This window comes from Delphinapterus leucas, chromosome 19, assembly GCF_059928025.1.
Source record: "Delphinapterus leucas isolate spDelLeu-1000000601 "Yukka" chromosome 19, BTC_Dleu_Yukka2, whole genome shotgun sequence".
Lineage (NCBI taxonomy): Eukaryota > Metazoa > Chordata > Mammalia > Artiodactyla > Monodontidae > Delphinapterus > Delphinapterus leucas.
The window spans coordinates 28,584,938-28,597,628 of record NC_143147.1 but is presented as its reverse complement, the minus strand read 5'-3'; the positions used below and the strand labels follow the sequence as shown (position 1 = coordinate 28,597,628).

Here is a 12,691-nt window from a genome sequence, read left to right as displayed (position 1 = left end):
GGGGCTCGCTGGCCGAAGGGACGGCAACCGGGCCCGCGGCGGAGCCTGGGTCCGGGCCAGGCACCCCGGGGGCGTCTGGGGTGCGGCTGCCTTCCAGGGCCGCCTTCTGGCCGCCTGGCGGGCCGGGCCGGCGGGGAGCGCCCCCTCCGGCGCGCGCGCCGTGGTGGGAGGGGCCTGAGGAGGCGGGGCCTGCAGCGGGGCCCCGGCGCGGGCGGAGCCGGCGGCCACCGCCCGCGGGCGAGTTAAAGGAGAAGGCGGAGCAGGAGGCAAAAAGCCTACAGCACCCGGTATTCCCAGGCGGTCTCCCATCCAAGTACTAACCAGGCCCGACCCTGCTTAGCTTCCGAGATCAGACGAGATCGGGCGCGTTCAGGGTGGTATGGCCGTAGACGGGGGCGGGGACGGCGGGCTGCCTCCTGAGGCCCACTTTCGCTGTCGCTTGCGCCTCACCGCCAGCCTGGCGGTCAGCCCGCCCCGGCAGGACCCCGTCGCCCGCCCAGGCAGGGGGAGCGGAGGTCTCGGGTACCAGGCGGTGGCGGAGGCGGAGGGTTTGGCCACCCCCTCCCAGCCGAGGGCGGGCGTGACCCAGCGAACCCTTCGGCGCTTGGCGCCCCGCCCAAGATCCGGCCCGTCGCTCACAGGGACGTGGCCCCGGAGGCTTCAGGGCCCGGGGCCCGCGGTCCCTTGGGCATCGCCCCTGTCCGCCCACGCGGCGCTAGGCGCCTCCCGGCCGCAGCCCGGGCCGGCCCTCCTGCCCGACAGCAGCTGGCCCGAAGCCACTGGGAGCCACCATCGTGTCGCCACGGCCCCTCAGCCCCGGCGAGGCCACCCTTGCCCGCACACCACCCGCCGAGCTCAGGAGCCCGCCCCTGGCGGCTGGCAGGCCCGGGGAAGCGGCCCCTGCCCTCGATCCCGCTCCCGCACCCGGCCGCGGCGGCGACACGGCGGGGGGCGGGGCTTTTGCCGGAGGGAGCTGTGGAGGGACACACCCACCGGCACACAGGTGGCGGCCCCGGGGCGGGGCGCCGGTGGGGGCGGCCAGGTGCAGGTCGACGGGCTCGCTGGCCGAAGGCACGGCAACCGGGCCCGCGGCGGAGCCTGGGTCCGGGCCAGGCACCCCGGGGGCGTCTGGGGTGCGGCTGCCTTCCAGGGCCGCCTTCTGGCCCCCTGGCGGGCCGGGCCGGCGGGGAGCGCCCCCTCCGGCGCGCGCGCCGTGGTGGGAGGGGACTGAGGAGGCGGGGCCTGCAGCGGGGCCCCGGCGCGGGCGGAGCCGGCGGCCACCGCCCGAGGGCGAGTTAAAGGAGAAGGCGGAGCGGGAGGCAAAAAGCCTACAGCACCCGGTATTCCCAGGCGGTCTCCCATCCAAGTACTAACCAGGCCCGACCCTGCTTAGCTTCCGAGATCAGACGAGATCGGGCGCGTTCAGGGTGGTATGGCCGTAGACGGGACGGGGACGGCGGGCTGCCTCTTGAGGCCCACTTTCGCTGGCGCTTGCGCCTCACCGCCAGCCTGGCGGTCAGCCCGCCCCGGCAGGACCCCGTCGCCCGCCCAGGCAGGGGGAACGGAGGTCTCGGGTACCGGGCGGTGGCGGAGGCGGAGGGTTTGGCCACCCCCTCCCAGCCGAGGGCGGGCGTGACCCAGCGAACCCTTCGGCGCTTGGCGCCCCGCCCAAGATCCGGCCCATCGCTCACAGGGACGTGGCCCCGGAGGCTTCAGGGCCCGGGGCCCGCGGTCCCTTGGGCATCGCCCCTGCCCGCCCACGCGGCGCTAGGCGCCGCCCAGCCGCAGCCCGGGGCGGCCCTCCTGCCCGACAGCAGCTGGCCCGAAACCACTGGGAGCCACCATCGTGTCGCCACGGCCCCTCAGCCCCGGCGAGGCCACCCTTGCCCGCACACCACCCGCCGAGCTCAGGAGCCCGCCCCTGGCGGCCGGCAGGCCCGGGGAAGAGGCCCCTGCCCTCGATCCCGCTCCCGCACCCGGCCGCGGCGGCGACACGGCGGGGGGCGGGGCTTTTGCCGGAGGGAGCTGTGGAGGGACACACCCACCGGCACACAGGTGGCGGCCCCGGGGCGGGGCGCCGGAGGGGGCGGCCAGGTGCAGGTCGAGGGGCTCGCTGGCCGAAGGGACGGCAACCGGGCCCGCGGCGGAGCCTGGGTCCGGGCCAGGCACCCTGGGGGCGTCTGGGGTGCGGCTGCCTTCCAGGGCCGCCTTCTGGCCGCCTGGCGGGCCGGGCCGGCGGGGAGCGCCCCCTCCGGCGCGTGCGCCGTGGTGGGAGGGGCCTGAGGAGGAGGGGCCTGCAGCGGGGCCCCGGCGCGGGCGGAGCCGGCGGCCACCGCCCGCGGGCGAGTAAAGGAGAAGGCGGAGCGGGAGGCAAAAAGCCTACAGCACCCGGTATTCCCAGGCGGTCTCCCATCCAAGTACTAACCAGGCCCGACCCTGCTTAGCTTCCGAGATCAGACGAGATCGGGCGCGTTCAGGGTGGTATGGCCGTAGACGGGGGCGGGGACGGCGGGCTGCCTCTTGAGGCCCACTTTCGCTGGCGCTTGCGCCTCACCGCCAGCCTGGCGGTCAGCCCGCCCCGGCAGGACCACGTCGCCCGCCCAGGCAGGGGGAACGGAGGTCTCGGGTACCGGGCGGTGGCGGAGGCGGAGGGTTTGGCCACCCCCTCCCAGCCGAGGGCGGGCGTGACCCAGCGAACCCTTCCGCGCTTGGCGCCCCGCCCAAGATCCGGCCCGTCGCTCACATGGACGTGGCCCCGGAGGCTTCAGGGCCCGGAGCCCGCGGTCCCTTGGGCATCGCACCTGCCCGCCCACGCGGCGCTAGGCGCCGCCCAGCCGCAGCCCGGGCCGGCCCTCCTGCCCGACAGCAGCTGGCCCGAAGCCACTAGGAGCCACCATCGTGTCGCCACGGCCCCTCAGCCCCGGCGAGGCCACCCTTGCCCGCACACCACCCGCCGAGATCAGGAGCCCGCCCCTGGCGGCCGGCAGGCCCGGGGAAGCGGCCCCTGCCCTCGATCCCGCTCCCGCACCCGGCAGCGGCGGCGACACGGCGGGGGGCGGGGCTTTTGCCGGAGGGAGCTGTGGAGGGACACACCCACCGGCACACAGGTGGCGGCCCCGTGGCGGGGCGCCGGTGGGGGCGGCCAGGTGCAGGTCGACGGGCTCGCTGGCCGAAGGGACGGCAACCGGGCCCGCGGCGGAGCCTGGGTCCGGGCCAGGCACCCCGGGGGCGTCTGGGGTGCGGCTGCCTTCCAGGGCCGCCTTCTGGCCGCCAGGCGGGCCGGGCCGGCGGGGAGCGCACCCTCCGGCGCGCGCGCCGTGGTGGGAGGGGCCTGAGGAGGCGGGGCCTGCAGCGGGGGCCCGGCGCGGGCGGAGCCGGCGGCCACCGCCCGCGGGCGAGTTAAAGGAGAAGGCGGAGCGGGAGGCAAAATGCCTACAACACCCGGTATTCCCAGGCGGTCTCCCATCCAAGTACTAACCAGGCCCGACCCTGCTTAGCTTCCGAGATCAGACGAGATCGGGCGCGTTCAGGGTGGTATGGCCGTAGACGGGACGGGGACGGCGGGCTGCCTCTTGAGGCCCACTTTCGCTGGCGCTTGCGCCTCACCGCCAGCCTGGCGGTCAGCCCGCCCCGGCAGGACCCCGTCGCCCGCCCAGGCAGGGGGAACGGAGGTCTCGGGTACCGGGCGGTGGCGGAGGCGGAGGGTTTGGCCACCCCCTCCCAGCCGAGGGCGGGCGTGACCCAGCGAACCCTTCGGCGCTTGGCGCCCCGCCCAAGATCCGGCCCGTCGCTCACAGGGACGTGGCCCCGGAGGCTTCAGGGCCCGGGGTCCGCGGTCCCTTGGGCATCGCCCCTGCCCGACCACGCGGCGCTAGGCGCCGCCCGGCCGCATCCCGGGCCGGCCCTCCTGCCCGACAGCAGCTGGCCCGAAGCCACTGGGAGCCACCATCGTGTCGCCACGGCCCCACAGCCCCGGCGAGGCCACCCTTGCCCGCACACCACCCGCCGAGCTCAGGAGCCCGCCCCTGGCGGCCGGCAGGCCCGGGGAAGCGGCCCCTGCCCTCGATCCCGCTCCCGCACACGGCCGCGGCGGCGACACGGCGGGGGCTGGGCTTTTGCCAGAGGGAGCTGTGGAGGGACACACCCACCGGCACACAGGTGGCGGCCCCGGGGCGGGGCGCCGGTGGGGGCGGCCAGGTGCAGGTCGACGGGCTCGCTGGCCGAAGGCACGGCAACCGGGCCCGCGGCGGAGCCTGGGTCCGGGCCAGGCACCCCGGGGGCGTCTGGGGTGCGGCTGCCTTCCAGGGCCGCCTTCTGGCCCCCTGGCGGGCCGGGCCGGCGGGGAGCGCCCCCTCCGGCGCGCGCGCCGTGGTGGGAGGGGACTGAGGAGGCGGGGCCTGCAGCGGGGCCCCGGCGCGGGCGGAGCCGGCGGCCACCGCCCGAGGGCGAGTTAAAGGAGAAGGCGGAGCGGGAGGCAAAAAGCCTACAGCACCCGGTATTCCCAGGCGGTCTCCCATCCAAGTACTAACCAGGCCCGACCCTGCTTAGCTTCCGAGATCAGACGAGATCGGGCGCGTTCAGGGTGGTATGGCCGTAGACGGGACGGGGACGGCGGGCTGCCTCTTGAGGCCCACTTTCGCTGGCGCTTGCGCCTCACAGCCAGCCTGGCGGTCAGCCCGCCCCGGCAGGACCCCGTCGCCCGCCCAGGCAGGGGGAACGGAGGTCTCGGGTACCGGGCGGTGGCGGAGGCGGAGGGTTTGGCCACCCCCTCCCAGCCGAGGGCGGGCGTGACCCAGCGAACACTTCGGCGCTTGGCGCCCCGCCCAAGATCCGGCCCGTCGCTCACAGGGACGTGGCCCCGGAGGCTTCAGGGCCCGGGGCCCGCGGTCCCTTGGGCATCGCCCCTGCCCGCCCACGCGGCGCTAGGCGCCGCCCAGCCGCAGCCCGGGGCGGCCCTCCTGCCCGACAGCAGCTGGCCCGAAACCACTGGGAGCCACCATCGTGTCGCCACGGCCCCTCAGCCCCGGCGAGGCCACCCTTGCCCGCACACCACCCGCCGAGCTCAGGAGCCCGCCCCTGGCGGCCGGCAGGCCCGGGGAAGAGGCCCCTGCCCTCGATCCCGCTCCCGCACCCGGCCGCGGCGGCGACACGGCGGGGGGCGGGGCTTTTGCCGGAGGGAGCTGTGGAGGGACACACCCACCGGCACACAGGTGGCGGCCCCGGGGCGGGGCGCCGGAGGGGGCGGCCAGGTGCAGGTCGAGGGGCTCGCTGGCCGAAGGGACGGCAACCGGGCCCGCGGCGGAGCCTGGGTCCGGGCCAGGCACCCTGGGGGCGTCTGGGGTGCGGCTGCCTTCCAGGGCCGCCTTCTGGCCGCCTGGCGGGCCGGGCCGGCGGGGAGCGCCCCCTCCGGCGCGTGCGCCGTGGTGGGAGGGGCCTGAGGAGGAGGGGCCTGCAGCGGGGCCCCGGCGCGGGCGGAGCCGGCGGCCACCGCCCGCGGGCGAGTAAAGGAGAAGGCGGAGCGGGAGGCAAAAAGCCTACAGCACCCGGTATTCCCAGGCGGTCTCCCATCCAAGTACTAACCAGGCCCGACCCTGCTTAGCTTCCGAGATCAGACGAGATCGGGCGCGTTCAGGGTGGTATGGCCGTAGACGGGGGCGGGGACGGCGGGCTGCCTCTTGAGGCCCACTTTCGCTGGCGCTTGCGCCTCACCGCCAGCCTGGCGGTCAGCCCGCCCCGGCAGGACCACGTCGCCCGCCCAGGCAGGGGGAACGGAGGTCTCGGGTACCGGGCGGTGGCGGAGGCGGAGGGTTTGGCCACCCCCTCCCAGCCGAGGGCGGGCGTGACCCAGCGAACCCTTCCGCGCTTGGCGCCCCGCCCAAGATCCGGCCCGTCGCTCACATGGACGTGGCCCCGGAGGCTTCAGGGCCCGGAGCCCGCGGTCCCTTGGGCATCGCACCTGCCCGCCCACGCGGCGCTAGGCGCCGCCCAGCCGCAGCCCGGGCCGGCCCTCCTGCCCGACAGCAGCTGGCCCGAAGCCACTAGGAGCCACCATCGTGTCGCCACGGCCCCTCAGCCCCGGCGAGGCCACCCTTGCCCGCACACCACCCGCCGAGATCAGGAGCCCGCACCTGGCGGCCGGCAGGCCCGGGGAAGCGGCCCCTGCCCTCGATCCCGCTCCCGCACCCGGCAGCGGCGGCGACACGGCGGGGGGCGGGGCTTTTGCCGGAGGGAGCTGTGGAGGGACACACCCACCGGCACACAGGTGGCGGCCCCGTGGCGGGGCGCCGGTGGGGGCGGCCAGGTGCAGGTCGACGGGCTCGCTGGCCGAAGGGACGGCAACCGGGCCCGCGGCGGAGCCTGGGTCCGGGCCAGGCACCCCGGGGGCGTCTGGGGTGCGGCTGCCTTCCAGGGCCGCCTTCTGGCCGCCAGGCGGGCCGGGCCGGCGGGGAGCGCACCCTCCGGCGCGCGCGCCGTGGTGGGAGGGGCCTGAGGAGGCGGGGCCTGCAGCGGGGCCCCGGCGCGGGCGGAGCCGGCGGCCACCGCCCGCGGGCGAGTTAAAGGAGAAGGCGGAGCGGGAGGCAAAATGCCTACAACACCCGGTATTCCCAGGCGGTCTCCCATCCAAGTACTAACCAGGCCCGACCCTGCTTAGCTTCCGAGATCAGACGAGATCGGGCGCGTTCAGGGTAGTATGGCCGTAGACGGGGGCGGGGACGGCGGGCTGCCTCTTGAGGCCCACTTTCGCTGGCGCTTGCGCCTCACCGCCAGCCTGGCGGTCAGCCCGCCCCGGCAGGACCCCGTCGCCCGCCCAGCCAGGGGGAACGGAGGTCTCGGGTACCGGGCGGTGGCGGAGGCGGAGGGTTTGGCCACCCCCTCCCAGCCGAGGGCGGCGTGACCCAGCGAACCCTTCGGCGCTTGGCGCCCCGCCAAGATCCCGCCCGTCGCTCACAGGGACGTGGCCCCGGAGGCTTCAGTGCCCGGGGCCCGCGGTCCCTTGGGCATCGCCCCTGCCCGCCCACGCGGCGCTAGGCGCCGCCCAGCCGCAGCCCGGGCCGGCCCTCCTGCCCGACAGCAGCTGGCCCGAAGCCACTGGGAGCCACCATCGTGTCGCCACGGCCCCTCAGCCCCGGCGAGGCCACCCTTGCCCGCACACCACCCGCCGAGCTCAGGAGCCCGCCCCTGGCGGCCGGCAGGCCCGGGGAAGCGGCCCCTGCCCTCGATCCCGCTCCCGCACCCGGCCGCGGCGGCGACACGGCGGGGGGCGGGGCTTTTGCCGGAGGGAGCTGTGGAGGGACACACCCACCGGCACACAGGTGGCGGCCCCGGGGCGGGGCGCCGGTGGGGGCGGCCAGGTGCAGGTCGAGGGGCTCGCTGGCGGAAGGCACGGCAATCGGGCCCGCGGCGGAGCCTGGGTCCGGGCCAGGCACCCCGGGGGCGTCTGGGGTGCGGCTGCCTTCCAGGGCCGCCTTCTGGCCGCCTGGCGGGCCGGGCTGGCGGGGAGCGCCCCCTCCGGCGCGCGCGCCGTGGTGGGAGGGGCCTGAGGAGGCGGGGCCTGCAGCGGGGCCCCGGCGCGGGCGGAGCCGGCGGCCACCGCCCGCGGGCGAGTTAAAGGAGAAGGCGGAGCGGGAGGCAAAAACCCTACAGCACCCGGTATTCCCAGGCGGTCTCCCATCCAAGTACTAACCAGGCCCGACCCTGCTTAGCTTCCGAGATCAGACGAGATCGGGCGCGTTCAGGGTGGTATGGCCGTAGACGGGGGCGGGGACGGCGGGCTGCCTCTTGAGGCCCACTTTCGCTGGCGCTTGCGCCTCACCGCCAGCCTGGCGGTCAGCCCGCCCCGGCAGGACCCCGTCGCCCGCCCAGGCAGGGGGAACGGAGGTCTCGGGTACCGGGCGGTGGCGGAGGCGGAGGGTTTGGCCACCCCCTCCCAGCCGAGGGCGGGCGTGACCCAGCGAACCCTTCGGCGCTAGGCGCCCCGCCCAAGATCCGGCCCGTCGCTCACAGGGACGTGGCCCCGGAGGCTTCAGGGCCCGGGGCCCGCGGTCCCTTGGGCATCGCCCCTGCCCGCCCACGCGGCGCTAGGCGCCGCCCAGCCGCAGCCCGGGGCGGCCCTCCTGCCCGACAGCAGCTGGCCCGAAACCACTGGGAGCCACCATCGTGTCGCCACGGCCCCTCAGCCCCGGCGAGGCCACCCTTGCCCGCACACCACCCGCCGAGCTCAGGAGCCCGCCCCTGGCGGCCGGCAGGCCCGGGGAAGAGGCCCCTGCCCTCGATCCCGCTCCCGCACCCGGCCGCGGCGGCGACACGGCGGGGGGCGGGGCTTTTGCCGGAGGGAGCTGTGGAGGGACACACCCACCGGCACACAGGTGGCGGCCCCGGGGCGGGGCGCCGGAGGGGGCGGCCAGGTGCAGGTCGAGGGGCTCGCTGGCCGAAGGGACGGCAACCGGGCCCACGGCGGAGCCTGGGTCCGGGCCAGGCACCCTGGGGGCGTCTGGGGTGCGGCTGCCTTCCAGGGCCGCCTTCTGGCCGCCTGGCGGGCCGGGCCGGCGGGGAGCGCCCCCTCCGGCGCGTGCGCCGTGGTGGGAGGGGCCTGAGGAGGAGGGGCCTGCAGCGGGGCCCCGGCGCGGGCGGAGCCGGCGGCCACCGCCCGCGGGCGAGTAAAGGAGAAGGCGGAGCGGGAGGCAAAAAGCCTACAGCACCCGGTATTCCCAGGCGGTCTCCCATCCAAGTACTAACCAGGCCCGACCCTGCTTAAGCTTCCGAGATCAGACGAGATCGGGCGCGTTCAGGGTGGTATGGCCGTAGACGGGGGCGGGGACGGCGTGCTGCCTCTTGAGGCCCACTTTCGCTGGCGCTTGCGCCTCACCGACAGCCTGGCGGTCAGCCCGCCCCGGCAGGACCCCGTCGCCCGCCCAGGCAGGGGGAACGGAGGTCTCGGGTACCGGGCGGTGGCGGAGGCGGAGGGTTTGGCCACCCCCTCCCAGCCGAGGGCGGGCGTGACCCAGCGAACCCTTCGGCGCTTGGCGCCCCGCCAAGATCCCGCCCGTCGCTCACAGGGACGTGGCCCCGGAGGCTTCAGGGCCCGGGGCCCACGGTCCCTTGGGCATCGCCCCTGCCCGCCCACGCGGCGCTAGGCGCCGCCCGGCCGCAGCCCGGGCCGGCCCTCCTGCCCGACAGCAGCTGGCCCGAAGCCACTGGGAGCCACCATCGTGTCGCCACGGCCCCTCAGCCCCGGCGAGGCCACCCTTGCCCGCACACCACCCGCCGAGCTCAGGAGCCCGCCCCTGGCGGCCGGCAGGCCCGGGGAAGCGGCCCCTGCCCTCGATCCCGCTCCCGCACCCGGCCGCGGCGGCGACACGGCGGGGGCGGGGCTTTTGCCGGAGGGAGCTGTGGAGGGACACACCCACCGGCACACAGGTGGCGGCCCCGGGGCGGGGCGCCGGTGGGGGCGGCCAAGTGCAGGTCGACGGGCTCGCTGGCCGAAGGCACGGCAACCGGGCCCGCGGCGGAGCCTGGGTCCGGGCCAGGCACCCCGGGGGCATCTGGGGTGCGGCTGCCTTCCTGGGCCGCCTTCTGGCCGCCTGGCGGGCCGGACCGGCGGGGAGCGCCCCCTCCGGCGCGCGCGCCGTGGTGCGAGGGGCCTGAGGAGGCGGGGCCTGCAGCGGAGCCCCGGCGCGGGCGGAGCCGGCGGCCACCGCCCGCGGGCGAGTTCAAGGAGAAGGCGGAGCGGGAGGCAAAAAGCCTACAGCACCCGGTATTCCCAGGCGGTCTCCCATCCAAGTACTAACCAGGCCCGACCCTGCTTAGCTTCCGAGATCAGACGAGATCGGGCGCGTTCAGGGTGGTATGGCTGTAGACGGGACGGGGACGGCGGGCTGCCTCTTGAGGCCCACTTTCGCTGGCGCTTGCGCCTCACCGCCAGCCTGGCGGTCAGCCCGCCCCGGCAGGACCCCGTCGCCCGCCCAGGCAGGGGGAACGGAGGTCTCGGGTACCGGGCGGTGGCGGAGGCGGAGGGTTTGGCCACCCCCTCCCAGCCGAGGGCGGGCGTGACCCAGCGAACCCTTCGGCGCTTGGCGCCCCGCCCAAGATCCGGCCCGTCGCTCACAGGGACGTGGCCCCGGAGGCTTCAGGGCCCGGGGCCCGCGGTCCCTTGGGCATCGCCCCTGTCCGCCCACGCGGCGCTAGGCGCCGCCCGGCCGCAGCCCGGGCCGGCCCTCCTGCCCGACAGCAGCTGGCCCGAAGCCACTGGGAGCCACCATCGTGTCGCCACGGCCCCTCAGCCCCGGCGAGGCCACCCTTGCCCGCACACCACCCGCCGGGCTCAGTAGCCCGCCCCTGGCGGACGGCAGGCCAGGGGAAGCGGCCCCTGCCCTCGATCCCGCTCCCGCACCCGGCCGCGGCGGCGACACGGCGGGGGGCGGGGCTTTTGCCGGAGGGAGCTGTGGAGGGACACACCCACCGGGACACAGGTGGCGGCCCCGGGGCGGGTCGCCGGTGGTGGCGGCCAGGTGCAGGTCGAGGGGCTCGCTGGCGGAAGGCACGGCAATCGGGCCCGCGGCGGAGCCTGGGTCTGGGCCAGGCACCCCGGGGGCGTCTGGGGTGCGGCTGCCTTCCAGGGCCGCCTTCTGGCCGCCTGGCGGGCCGGGCCGGCGGGGAGCGCCCCCTCCGGCGCGCGCGCCGTGGTGGGAGGGGCCTGAGGAGGCGGGGCCTGCAGCGGGACCCGGGCGCGGGCGGAGCCGGCGGCCACCGCCCGCGGGCGAGTTAAAGGAGAAGGCGGAGCGGGAGGCAAAAACCCTACAGCACCCGGTATTCCCAGGCGGTCTCCCATCCAAGTACTAACCAGGCCCGACCCTGCTTAGCTTCCGAGATCAGACGAGATCGGGCGCGTTCAGGGTGGTATGGCCGTAGACGGGGGCGGGGACGGCGGGCTGCCTCTTGAGGACCACTTTCGCTGGCGCTTGCGCCTCACCGCCAGCCTGGCGGTCAGCCCGCCCCGGCAGGACCCCGTCGCCCGCCCAGGCAGGGGGAACGGAGGTCTCGGGTACCGGGCGGCGGCGGAGGCGGAGGGTTTGGCCACCCCCTCCCAGCCGAGGGCGGGCGTGACCCAGCGAACCCTTCGGCGCTTGGCGCCCCGCCAAGATCCCGCCCGTCGCTCACAGGGACGTGGCCCCGGAGGCTTCAGTGCCCGGGGCCCGCGGTCCCTTGGGCATCGCCCCTGCCCGCCCACGCGGCGCTAGGCGCCGCCCAGCCGCAAACCGGGCCGGCCCTCCTGCCCGACAGCAGCTGGCCCGAAGCCACTGGGAGCCACCATCGTGTCGCCACGGCCCCTCAGCCCCGGCGAGGCCACCCTTGCCCGCACACCACCCGCCGAGCTCAGGAGCCCGCCCCTGGCGGCCGGCAGGCCCGGGGAAGCGGCCCCTGCCCTCGATCCCGCTCCCGCACCCGGCAGCGGCGGCGACACGGCGGGGGGCGGGGCTTTTGCCGGAGGGAGCTGTGGAGGGACACAGCCACCGGCACACAGGTGGCGGCCCCGGGGCGGGGCGCCGGTGGGGGCGGCCAGGTGCAGGTCGACGGGCTCGCTGGCCGAAGGGACGGCAACCGGGCCCGCAGCGGAGCCTGGGTCCGGGCCAGGCACCCCGGGGGCGTCTGGGGTGCGGCTGCCTTCCAGGGCCGCCTTCTGGCCGCCTGGCGGGCCGGGCCGGCGGGGAGCGCCCCCTCCGGCGCGCGTGCCGTGGTGGGAGGGGCCTGAGGAGGCGGGGCCTGCAGCGGGGCCCCGGCGCGGGCGGAGCCGGCGGCCACCGCCCGCGGGCGAGTTAAAGGAGAAGGCGGAGCGGGAGGCAAAAAGCCTACAGCACCCGGTATTCCCAGGCGGTCTCCCATCCAAGTACTAACCAGGCCCGACCCTGCTTAGCTTCCGAGATCAGACGAGATCGGGCGCGTTCAGGGTAGTATGGCCGTAGACGGGGGCGGGGACGGCGGGCTGCCTCTTGAGGCCCACTTTCGCTGGCGCTTGCGCCTCACCGCCAGCCTGGCGGTCAGCCCGCCCCGGCAGGACCCCGTCGCCCGCCCAGGCAGGGGGAACGGAGGTCTCAGGTACCGGGCGGTGGCGGAGGCGGAGGGTTTGGCCACCCCCTCCCAGCCGAGGGCGGGCGTGACCCAGCGAACCCTTCGGCGCTTGGCGCCCCGCCAAGATCCCGCCCGTCGCTCACAGGGACGTGGCCCCGGAGGCTTCAGTGCCCGGGGCCCGCGGTCCCTTGGGCATCGCCCCTGCCCGCCCACGCGGCGCTAGGCGCCGCCCAGCCGCAACCCGGGCCGGCCCTCCTGCCCGACAGCAGCTGGCCCGAAGCCACTGGGAGCCACCATCGTGTCGCCACGGCCCCTCAGCCCCGGCGAGGCCACCCTTGCCCGCACACCACCTGCCGGGCTCAGGAGCCCGCCCCTGGCGGCCGGCAGGCCCGGGGAAGCAGCCCCTGCCCTCGATCCCGCTCCCGCACCCGGCCGCGGCGGCGACACGGCGGGGGGCGAGGCTTTTGCCGGAGGGAGCTGTGGAGGGACACACCCACCGGCACACAGGTGGCGGCACCGGGGCGGGGCGCCGGTGGGGGCGGCCAGGTGCAGGTCGAGGGGCTCGCTGGCCGAAGGGACGGCAACCGGGCCCGCGGCGGAGCCTGGGTCCGGGCCAGGCACCCCG

At 76.8% G+C, this 12,691-nt stretch overlaps 12 non-coding genes across 12 annotated transcripts; all 12 read right to left on the bottom strand.

The window, feature by feature from the left end:
• Positions 1-272: 272 nt before the first annotated feature.
• On the bottom strand, positions 273-391 carry LOC149745272 (5S ribosomal RNA). Its single transcript, XR_016390656.1, has one exon. It is a non-coding gene; the product is annotated as a 5S ribosomal RNA (ribosomal RNA).
• A 934-nt stretch (positions 392-1,325) lies between these two features.
• Positions 1,326-1,444, bottom strand: LOC149745271 (5S ribosomal RNA). Its single transcript, XR_016390655.1, has one exon. It is a non-coding gene; the product is annotated as a 5S ribosomal RNA (ribosomal RNA).
• Positions 1,445-2,376: 932 nt separating this feature from the next.
• LOC149745270 (5S ribosomal RNA) lies at positions 2,377-2,495 on the bottom strand. The gene has a single exon (XR_016390654.1). It is a non-coding gene; the product is annotated as a 5S ribosomal RNA (ribosomal RNA).
• A 934-nt stretch (positions 2,496-3,429) lies between these two features.
• Positions 3,430-3,548, bottom strand: LOC149745269 (5S ribosomal RNA). Its single transcript, XR_016389899.1, has one exon. It is a non-coding gene; the product is annotated as a 5S ribosomal RNA (ribosomal RNA).
• A 932-nt stretch (positions 3,549-4,480) lies between these two features.
• LOC149745268 (5S ribosomal RNA) lies at positions 4,481-4,599 on the bottom strand. Its single transcript, XR_016390653.1, has one exon. It is a non-coding gene; the product is annotated as a 5S ribosomal RNA (ribosomal RNA).
• A 932-nt stretch (positions 4,600-5,531) lies between these two features.
• On the bottom strand, positions 5,532-5,650 carry LOC149745267 (5S ribosomal RNA). Its single transcript, XR_016390652.1, has one exon. It is a non-coding gene; the product is annotated as a 5S ribosomal RNA (ribosomal RNA).
• A 934-nt stretch (positions 5,651-6,584) lies between these two features.
• LOC149745266 (5S ribosomal RNA) lies at positions 6,585-6,703 on the bottom strand. The gene has a single exon (XR_016390220.1). It is a non-coding gene; the product is annotated as a 5S ribosomal RNA (ribosomal RNA).
• Positions 6,704-7,635: 932 nt separating this feature from the next.
• Positions 7,636-7,754, bottom strand: LOC149745265 (5S ribosomal RNA). Its single transcript, XR_016390006.1, has one exon. It is a non-coding gene; the product is annotated as a 5S ribosomal RNA (ribosomal RNA).
• Positions 7,755-8,687: 933 nt separating this feature from the next.
• LOC149745264 (5S ribosomal RNA) lies at positions 8,688-8,807 on the bottom strand. Its single transcript, XR_016390298.1, has one exon. It is a non-coding gene; the product is annotated as a 5S ribosomal RNA (ribosomal RNA).
• Positions 8,808-9,739: 932 nt separating this feature from the next.
• On the bottom strand, positions 9,740-9,858 carry LOC149745263 (5S ribosomal RNA). The gene has a single exon (XR_016389642.1). It is a non-coding gene; the product is annotated as a 5S ribosomal RNA (ribosomal RNA).
• Positions 9,859-10,791: 933 nt separating this feature from the next.
• Positions 10,792-10,910, bottom strand: LOC149745262 (5S ribosomal RNA). The gene has a single exon (XR_016390003.1). It is a non-coding gene; the product is annotated as a 5S ribosomal RNA (ribosomal RNA).
• Positions 10,911-11,843: 933 nt separating this feature from the next.
• LOC149745261 (5S ribosomal RNA) lies at positions 11,844-11,962 on the bottom strand. Its single transcript, XR_016389786.1, has one exon. It is a non-coding gene; the product is annotated as a 5S ribosomal RNA (ribosomal RNA).
• Between the last annotated feature and the right edge of the window lie 729 nt (positions 11,963-12,691).